General features: G+C 35.9%; 1 non-coding gene across 1 annotated transcript; it reads right to left on the reverse strand.

Moving 5' to 3' along the window:
- Positions 1-4,056: 4,056 nt before the first annotated feature.
- LOC141650144 (small nucleolar RNA R71) lies at positions 4,057-4,163 on the reverse strand. The gene has a single exon (XR_012546198.1). It is a non-coding gene; the product is annotated as a small nucleolar RNA R71 (small nucleolar RNA).
- Between the last annotated feature and the right edge of the window lie 6,954 nt (positions 4,164-11,117).

Here is an 11,117-nt window from a genome sequence, read left to right on the forward strand (position 1 = left end):
GGGAGTCAAATTGCCACGTGTTGACATGAAGTTCAGTGGGAGAAATTGTCTCTCATGTTAATGTCATTGAGGGTGATATGCTAACACTACCATCAATGAAGGAGTGTTTTGGTTTTCAATTCTCGATGAAAGAAGACATTATGCATTCTAAAATTCCAAATATATTATGACATAGGGAAATTTAAATTGGCACTCAGATAAGTATCTTATGTTGATAAGATTCTTTATCCGTTTAATATGAACATAGGTTGAGGAGGTTATTCATTTTGATGAAAGTGGAATTACTATGATAGAGTCATAGTCATTCACTGAACCCAATGAGTTGTTGATCACATGAAATCGATTGCTAATGTTTCCGCCATTAGAACGATTAGACCTGGCAAAAGTATACCGAACCTGAAAATCCGATCGAAAATACCTGAATCCACACCTGACCGTACACCCGAAAGGTATAACTGAACTTCACCCCAAAACCTGAATCGACCTGAATTGATTCGAAATCAAACCGAATTTGTAATATCCGAAATAGACCCAAAATCGAATGAACCTGAACTGTTTCAACCTGAATTATTTTAATCCGAACCGATATGTACCTGAACCGATTCAACCCGTACATTGATGACATAAACCAAACATTAAAACCCGAAATAACCCGAATGTACCTAGGCGTCACATCTAGGGTGTCCTCTTGTATATGAGTGTCACCCATTTGACGTTAATGAATTAATATTATATCATAGTTATACAAAAAAACATTATTTATTACATTTTTAAAAAAATATTATTCGTATTATATCCAATGTTGTGAATAAGGACCTAATCCCTTGACATCCGATCCGATTATAACTTGACTCGAATCTCATCTGGTCTGATATTAACCCGACTCGAACTTTATTTGCACCGATATTAACCCAACTCGAACCTAAACCGATCCGAAATATCTACAACTGATTAAAAGTCAAAACTGAATCCAACCCGAATTGAACCGAACTGAAATCGAAACAAAAGATAAACCGAAATAACTCGATCCGAAAGAACCCGAACCGAAACTGATGTGATTGACCTGTTTGCCACCTCTAAGAACGATCATGTATGCCAATATATGCACATGATCTGATGAATCATATGCTTGGAGCATAATAAGTCAATGACAAGTTATTTCATATGAAGGTCATTTGAAAGCCTTCAGGAACATCCATTATAATTCCTGAGAAGAACTGAGGATCCATTCTTATGTTTGGATAACATACTTAGTTATGTGTTGAAGGGATACACAAAATCTAGTTTCCAAACCTATAAAGATTTATCGAAATCCTAAGCTGATTTTATTGACTTAGGAGTAAGTGACTAGAAAAATATTTTAGTATCAACCATTGCAAGTTCTACAAATGGAATCTGAGTACGTTGTGATAAGGTGGTTCATAAAGGGACTATAGGTAGATCCTTCCACCATGTATTTTATCACAAGTTATATGATGACAGTGGGAGCATCTTTCAAGTTAAAGAGCCCAAGTTCAAGAAGAAGTCTAGACATGTACTTAGAAAAGTTCACGACATTAGAAATGACATTGAATAGAAGGAAAAAGCAATTCATAAAGTTGGACTGTGATGTGACTCATATTTGAGCATATTTAGTCCCCGAATTAACCTCGTTCCTATGCTTTATAGCACTTATTTGGATCAGTTACTATCTTTAGTTCCCCGTTTTGCATATTCTTTGAGGTTTTGTCTCCTTGGTAGGGAAGGATTGCTAACCTTGCATTTACATGGCGAAATGGAGCTAAATTGATCGCATCTAATGACCAAGCATCAAAGAGAAGTCCAATACTAGAGGCCTAAGTAGATAATAAAGTGAATTGGGCAATGATGAAAGGATCCTTGCATCCCCGAAAAGATCCTTGCGGATTGTGGAGGAAGAAAAGAAGAGTAGTTGACTGCCCAGGGATCCGAGCGGAAAATAAACGATTTGGGCGTCTCCTTTCAACACCATCCGGGCGTCTTTAGGCCAAGACGAGCGGATCTCGGCACAGGGAGCCAAGCGTCTCCCAACCAATCCGCACGGATCGAAGGTCAGAGAGCCCGTGCCACAGCTCAAGACGCACGGATTATGGCAGGACTAGGAACACGGATATGCTTATTTCCTTCGAGAGGAGCATTTCCTCAACTTTTCTTAAGGTCTTAATAGTCATTTAAGTCCTTAGTAACCCTAATCTTTGTACCTAATCTTTAGTATAAATACCCCTTTGTACTACCTAGATTAGCATGATCCCTTTATGCTCTCTTAATCAAGTTGTAATCATCCTTTAATTTAGTAGTAATCTTGTAATCAACTCTAAATCAAATTTTAATACAATTCTCAATATTAATCTTTCCTTAATTTCTCTATTGTTCTTCATTTATTTTGGGTAATTAGAAGATTATTTGGGTTTATTTGGACGATTGACAACCTTCCATCAGTCATCAAGTACTTCTATTATTCTTAGCTTTATTATTTGGAATCATCTTCATAGGTATAATTCTCTCTTAATATTATTTAATTATTATTAATCACTTTCATTTATTCATCATATTTTGCCTTGCTAGTATGATTGACAACCTTGTTAGCATGTTGAACTTGATAATGAGTGAGTAGTTTCCTTAACTAGGGTTAATGGGGAATTAGGGGAAACCAATATGGGGAATGATTCATGCTTATCTAATATGTTTTCATAATTAAATTGCTTGCTTGTTGTGATTTCAACTTATGCACATGTTATGTTTGATGAAATGCAAGCCTAGGAATCATTGCATTTTTTACCCATCGCCTATTTTTTCAATGAGGCTTGTAAGCTTATACACCAACTCGAGCCTTATTAGACCATGCATATAGTTGAATAGGAAGGATTAAGTCAACTTGTAGGTGTTGTACATTCTAATCGATTCGGCTCCGGGACTCAAACCTTCTTAGGGATTGTAAGCCTATACACCAACTCGATCCCATCACAACAATAATTGCTTGCTATATAATTGAGAACATGTTTGTATGATCAACTCCCATGAATCCCCTATGAACCCATGACACCCTAGTGCTTTTAATCAATTTTTTACATCTCTTTTTAATCATCTTGCTTGTTTTCATTACTTTACTCTTATATTGTTGATTAGTTTAGTTGATCTCCTATCTCAACCCAAATTGTGACACCCTAAGACACGACCATTTACAATTGAAAATCCTACATCTATACCCGTCCCTTGGGATCCGACCTTTACTTGCCTCTTTACTAAGAGTAGTTTATAAAGTTATAAATATTGTTTTGGTTGGTAGCTTTTGACGACGAGTTTTAAAATTCCGCTACACCAAAAATGGCGCCGTTGTCGGGGACGGTGTTTAATTGATTTGATTTTCATTAATTGTTTTTAGTTGTGTCTTTCTTCACCTTTGGGAAGTCAATCTCCTCAAGGTTGTTCTAATTGTTTTCGAGTTGTTTGATATTTTGCATGACTAGGAGATCACAAGGTAATCCATTACCCATTGATCTTGAAATTAAAAGAACCTTAACCAACAATAGAAGACTTGCTAGAGGTACTTTGAGAGGTATTGGAGAGATTGTGGACATTCAACCAAATAACATTGAGCTTACCAACCCTTTTGCAAGAGAAGGAGAGGACAACCCAATACAAAACCCACCACAAAATCAACCCACAATGCCTAAATTTTCATCACATTCCGTACCAACCGAGGAGAACCTACCACATGGTACTCCTACACCACAACACTTAACCGGTAATTTCATTGCCAAATCCGCATTCATACAACTAGTTGAGAGAAGTCAATTTGGAGGGATGCCTAGTGAAGAGCCTCACTCACATATGGAGAATTTTTGTGACTATTGTGATGCGATTTCTCAAACCAGAGTTACTCAAGACCAAATCCGATGGGTCATATTTTCTTTTTCTTTGATTGGTACCGCAAAGCAATGGTTGAAAAGTCTAGATAAGACTACTCTTGGTATTGATTCATGGAAGAAGTTGGCACTTGCTTTCTATAAGAAATTATATCCTCCGGAGAAGACTAATATGTTGAGAGCCCAAATCACCGGATTCAAACAAAGGGATGAGGAATCATTGTATGAAGCATGGGAGAGATTTAAGGACAGTTGTCGTTCTTGTCCCCACCATGGACTTAGCGAGTGGTTCCTTGTCCAACAATTTTGGAACGGTCTATATGAAGATTCCCGCAATATCCTCAATATGGGATCCAATGGTATGTTTACCGAAGTTGATGACAATCAAACATGGGCCAAAATTGAAGAAATGGCGGTTCATAATTCACAATATAGTCAACTTGTAGGTGTTGTACAATCTAATCAATTCGGCTCCGGGATCCAAACCTTCTTAGGGATTGTAATCTTATACACCAACTCGATCCCATCACAACAATAATTGCTTGCTATATAATTGAGAACATGATTGTATGATCAACTCCCATGAATCCCCTATGAACCCATGACACCCTAGTGCTTTTAATCAATTGTTTACATCTCTTTTTAATCATCTTGCTTGTTTTCATTACTTTACTCTTATATTGTTGATTATTTTAGTCGATCTCCTATCTCAACCCAAATTGTGACACCCTAAGACACGACCATTTACAATTGAAAATCCTACATCAATACCCGTCCCTTGGGATCCGACCTTTACTTGGCTCTTTACTAAGAGTAGTTTGTAAAGTTATAAATATTGTTTTGGTTGGTAGCTTTTGATGACGAGTTTTAAAATTCTGCTACACCAGACTGTATGGATACTTGGTATGTCCACTAACCAATTTTTTATTGCACTTTGACAAGTGTAAAATGTACACTTTAAATTATAAGATATGAAGTAGTAATACGGTATTGACTATTCATATGTGATAATCGCATTTATCGTTTGAGTTTCTTAAACTCATCTATTACTTTGTTATATCCAAATAGGTTGTTAAGACAATATTGAACCCTATTAAAGTGAACTTGATTAACATAGTAATTACCCCTTGTTACTTACATGAGGTGACGTCTCTAAGTGACTAGAGTGTGAGTCGATTGATGGCAAGTTCAAGTGCCATAAGGTCATAAGAGATGACTAATCGATTACATAGGCAGACTGTTAGGGACACTCTGTCGGGCAATGACCGCTTATAAAGTTCTGGTAATTCATATAGCCTAGTCGTGGCGAGAGCTACTATAGTATTCTTTTGAGTCAATTCTTTGACTAGAGATTGTTCGCCCAAGTTGGCACAGTTTCTGAGTGACTTTAAATTATGCTCTACAAATTTCGTAAATGAGGTCAAATGGGCATCTTTTGGGTCATGATGAGTTGTGGCTAGACAAAGGGAATAGTGCGATAGGAATTGTCCACCCCCTTGTCAGGGTTATTTAAAATCTCAAGGCCACTCGAAGAGTAGTGAACTGAAAATGCGTGGCCACGCTCGGAAGGTATTTACGGTAGATAATTCCGGTCAGACAGTTACTCTCCAGATCGACGAAACCACTCTTGGGATATGATCACTTACAAGAACGACCTGCAAGACACTTTGCATTGAGTGGGAGATTGTAATAGGATAAGAGAATTGGTGACGCACACTTGTCTCGGACAAGTGGGAGATTGTTGGAGTATGTGTCCTCAACAATAGTGCGATCACATTATTGAAACTCAGAATAAGAATACGTAAAGGTATGATTCATTTTTATATACGTCAACTGATCAACATTAATCGGTAATGATTGGCTGACTAGAGTTTGACATTACTGTCGTTTGACGGTGGTGATTAGTTGATCCCTTAAGGTCACACCTAAAGAACGATTCCCTTAATAGATAAATTAATTAATTGTATATTGATACAGATTAATTAATTCCTTAAAATTGAACAATTTATATATGTGAGTAAGAATATATATATATATATATATATATATATATATATATATATATATATATATATATATATATATGTGTGTGTGTGTGTGTGTGTGTGTGTGTGTGTGTATGTATCTTATTGTAATTCGATTAAATAAGATTAGTTTTAGTAACTAAAATGTTATATTACTAAAATTTTGTCTATGAAACAATTAAATTAAGAATGATCGGTTAATTATAATTACAATTGTTGTAGATTATATTAATATGACCCATTTTATATACTTGTGATTATGAATTACTAGTCAATTGTTATATATAATTAAATTAATATATGTAATAATATTTAATTGTTAAATATGCATTAATATGATTAATAACATGTTACATGTCACATGTTACACATTATATGACAAAATAACAATTGACAAAAATAAAATGGATTCCATTTTATATAAGGGGCACCGGTTTTTATGGGTTATTAGGGTGAAATGGTTATTTGCTTTTAATTGTTAAAAACACAATGAGTACCATTATAGACTAGACTATACCCTAATACATTTTGAGAAGAACAATTCAAAAATGAGGAAGGGCATGTATTGGCTCCTTTGGCAACCCCTCCCACCGGTTTTTCCACGCCCACAATAAGAAAAAGAATTGTTCTTATTCTTATCCTAATTCATTCTTACATTTTAGTTTTTAGACAACTTCTCTCACATTCTATCCCCTCTCTAAAATAAGTTTCAGAATATACATTTGTTCAAAAATCAAAAATTTATTTAGATTAGTAAAGTAGTAATAAGAAATAATATTAGATTAAATTTTAAGGTTTCTAATAATTACATCTAGTTAATATATTATTAGAATTAAGGGATAGTCTTGGTGCAATCAAGAGGAGAATCTCTACTTTGGGATTTTTGGAGGATCATCCATAAACTTGAAGCTCAAGAACAAGTGTAGGAAGGAGTCCTCACTTGTACCCTAAAACCGATTTCTACAATGTAAGGAAAATTGTTCTTACTTTCTCTTTATATTATGTTATGCATGCACTAGATCATCATCTAAATCAATGAGTAATTTAGACCTAAAATTAAATAAGCTTAATTAGAGGATTAAGAATTCCTTTCAGTATATAGCATTGAGGGAGGAACATGTTGCACATTCCCGAAGATCTGGCAGTTATGACAATGCCTAACGTATTTGATGCAATCTGACACAATTGTCGTCAAGTAAAACCCTAGACGCGTAATTTTCTTTGCCATCATAGGTCCGCTCATATGAGGACCGCATTCTCCATCGTGAACTTCTTCCATCACTTTACGTGCCTGTGAATGATCAAGGCAACGCAAGACGACACCAAGAGGTGGTCTTTTGTACAACTCTCCCTGCATGAAGAGGTATTGAGAGGCAAGTAGGCGTATGGCGCGTGGCGCGTGGTCCCCTCTTGTCCATAACTGGTGGGTATGTACCATTGAGCTTGAAATTGAGAATGGCTTGGAACCAAGGTTCTTCTGGGCTTTCTTCTTCATCTGTAAGGAAGTGCACATAGGCTGGCTCTGACTGCCGTTCGATGCATAAAGGCATTTCAACCACGTCATCTGGCATATTGATCAAGGATGCGAGTTTTGCAAGAGCGTCCGCAAATTGATTTTCTTCTCGAGGTAGGTGTAGATATGTAACCTAATCGAAGAATTGGGCAACCTGATCTATCCTAGCCTGATAGGGTGCTAGACTTTCACTTCGGATTTTCCAGGATCCAGTAATTTGGTTGATGATTAAGGATGAGTCCCCGTGAACTCGAAGATTTTTGATTCCCAAACTCACTGCCGCTTGTAGACAAATGAGACAGGCCTCATACTCTGCTGCATTGTTTGTCACCTCGAAGTCGAGTTTGACAGAAAGTGGTGTATGCTCGCCTTCAAGAGAAATGAGCAACACTCCTATTCCAAATCCTCTCAAATTGGATGCCCCATCAAATTAAAGATCCCAAGAATCCATACTGGTTTGTAAAATATCCTCATCTTGAAACGACCATGTGTCTATTACTTGCGTATCGTTGATTGGATTATCTGCGAAGAATTTAGCCACGGCGCGCCCCTTTATAACTTTCAAAGGTACGTATTTGAGATCGAACTCTGAGAGCATTAATGTCCATCTTGCCAAACGTCTATTGAGAATGGGTTTCTAGAAGAGGTATTTGACGGGATCCATTTTAGAATACACCTTGACAGAGTAGCTAAGCATGTAATGGCGTAGCTTCTTTGTTACCCATACAAGAGCGAGGCATGTCTTCTGGAGAGGCGTATACTTACTCTCGTACTCCAAGAACTTCTTACAAAGGTAGTAGATAGCTCTTTCTTCCTTTCCAACAGTCTGCGCGAGCATAGCCCCCAAGGCTGTTTCGGTGACTGTGAGATATAAACCAAGAGGTTGATCTCGTTGGGGAGGCATTAGCACGGGTGGCTTGGCCAATATCTCCTTTATCCTGTCAAATGCCTTTTGACAGTCTTCGTCCCATATGGTATAGTCCATTTTCTTGAGCTTTTTGCAGATAGGTTCGCAAATTATAGTGAGTTTCGATATTAATCGACTTATGTATTGCACTTTGCCCAAGAATCCTCTGACCTCCTTTTATGTATGGGGTTGTGGCATCTCGATTAAGGCCTTGATCTTGTATTGATCAATTTCTATCCCCCTCTGGCTGACAACATATCCTGCTTGCCTGATGTTACTCCGAATGCACATTTCTGAGGATTGTGCCTCATGTTGTACTTGCGTAATTTGAGGAAGAACTTGCGAAGTTTATCAATGTGCCCTTTCCTATCCTTGGATTTGACAATCATATCATCCACGTACACCTCCACTTCTTTATGCATCATGTCATGTAGCAAAGTAGTCGCAGTGCGTTGGTACGTAGCCCCAGCATTGATTAGCCCGAATGGCATAACAGTATAACAATATGTACCCCACTGAGTGACGAAGGCTATCTTGTGAAAATCTTCCACGGCCATTTTGATTTGGTTATACCCTGCATACCCGTCCATGAAGGATATCAACGCGTGATCTGCTGTATTATCTACCAATATATCGATGTGCGGTATAGGGAAGTCGTCTTTAGGACTCGCTTTGTTCAAGTCTCTGAAATCAACACAAACCCGGATTCGCCCATCCTTTTTGGGTACGGGGAATATGTTAGCCACCCAGTCTGAATACTCGGAAACTTTGATGAATCCGGCTTTGAATTGCTTATCGACTTTTTCTTTAATCTTAAGAGCCCACTTTGTCCTCATCCGACGAAGCTTCTGTTTTACAGGCTTGAAACCTGGCTTGATTGGAATGCGGTGTTATGCAATATCCCTGTCGATCCCTGGCATGTCCTTGTAAGACCAAGCGAAGACGTCTTTGAACTCGTGTAGGATGTCGATGAAGTTGGCCCTCTCAGTTGGGTCTAGGGTCATCCCTATCCTAAGTTCTTGGGTTCTAATTTCGTTCCTACGTTGATAGGTTCGGTATTTTCTATAACTGCTGCCCCTTCCCTTCTTCTAGTATTTCTTTAATTATATAGAGAGGTAATTCGATTGAGTCTGGGTAGGTCAGGATCATCCTCATTATCATCGTAAATAGAATTGCATTTAGAATAACACAAGGAGTAAGCAGAATCAGATTTATTCATATTAAAGTTTGATGTAATACCCCGTAATTTGATTAAGTATTTATATGAATAATTTATGTAATTCAAATAATTAATTAATAGCATTGATAATAATAATCACAATTAAGACGATAAGTGAATAATAAAATAAACTAGGTAGTATCCCGCGCTTCACGCGGCCTGTTTGAAAATTTTATTATTTTAGTTGAAGAAAAATAATATAATTCATATATGACATTTAATATCTTTACTTATAAATGAAAATAAATTAACTTTCTCAACTCTTATTTTCTTAGGTTTAACTTCAATATTTTAAAATAAAATACATACAGTTTTAATTATAACTAATGAGTAATAGTTAGCTATTCATGATAAACGTTACTCCCTTTGTCCCAGTCATTTGTTGCCAGTCATTTGTTGCCATTTTTTATTTTGGGGTGTCTCAGTCAATTGTTGTCCTTTCTATTTTAAGAATGAACTTGATAAACAATTTGATCATTCACCTTCAATTTGTTCCCCTTGTCATTTAGTAATTTGTCTCCTTCTCTTTCTTTGGTCTTTGTGCCAAAACCAAAGGACAACAATTGACCGTGATGGAGGGAGCATTATATAAATAATTTTGTGACTTATCAAATATCATATTAATTAAAATAAATGTCTTCGAATAATACAACAATCAACATTAAGTTCTTAAGTTAGATCATTTCACGATAAGTTATGTTCGAAATCAATTAATATATGTTCAAAACGATGTGAATATATTGATGCATTTTTCAATTTTTATTGTATAACGTGTGATGTTTATGTATCAAACATATAGGTCAAAGCTCAACTTATTCGAATGTTTTGGTTGTGTAAGTCTTGCATATGCTATGTGTCAAGCATCATATTTATAAGAAATTTGCACCTTTTTTTTTTAAAACAACTACATATAAAATAGGGTTTATTGATAAACAGTACCAATATAAGGACCCTTTTTCATAATCAGTACCTTTTGTATTTTTTTTAAACAATTGCATATAAAATAGGGTTTATTAATAAACAGTACCAATATAAGGACCCTTTTTCATAATCAGTACCAACATAATCAATAATTAGTAATCAGTGCCAAAATATTAACTTTTTTCTACGATAGGTTCAAGTCGTCTGCAAACCCCATCTTAACCTACTCGAAAAAGTCCAAAAAGCCACAATTCAAGTACAAATCTCCACTCGTTATCACATTATTTAAAATCTCTTAAATCTCAAATGTATTTAATTTGTCCAATATAGTTTTTTCATTATCACATCATAAAAACTTATCTCTTAGTAGTTATCTCTAAGTTTTGTTTTTAATAAATATAATGAATCTATGGTGAGACACTAACTTTAATCATCTATACAAATCAAAATATTTCAATAAATATAATGAAAAGTATACTCAATTTAAAGCATTTTTCGCAATAACGGTAATGATTTACTCCCTCCGGCTTGCTGTTTTCTTTCCATTTTATTATAATACTCCTCACATATATTAGAGAAACGGGAAGAAAATTATAAGCCAGAGGGAGTACATTGTAGAATTTTTATCAATTTTTTTTATATAAATTAA

This window comes from Silene latifolia, chromosome 3, assembly GCF_048544455.1.
Source record: "Silene latifolia isolate original U9 population chromosome 3, ASM4854445v1, whole genome shotgun sequence".
NCBI lineage: Eukaryota > Viridiplantae > Streptophyta > Magnoliopsida > Caryophyllales > Caryophyllaceae > Silene > Silene latifolia.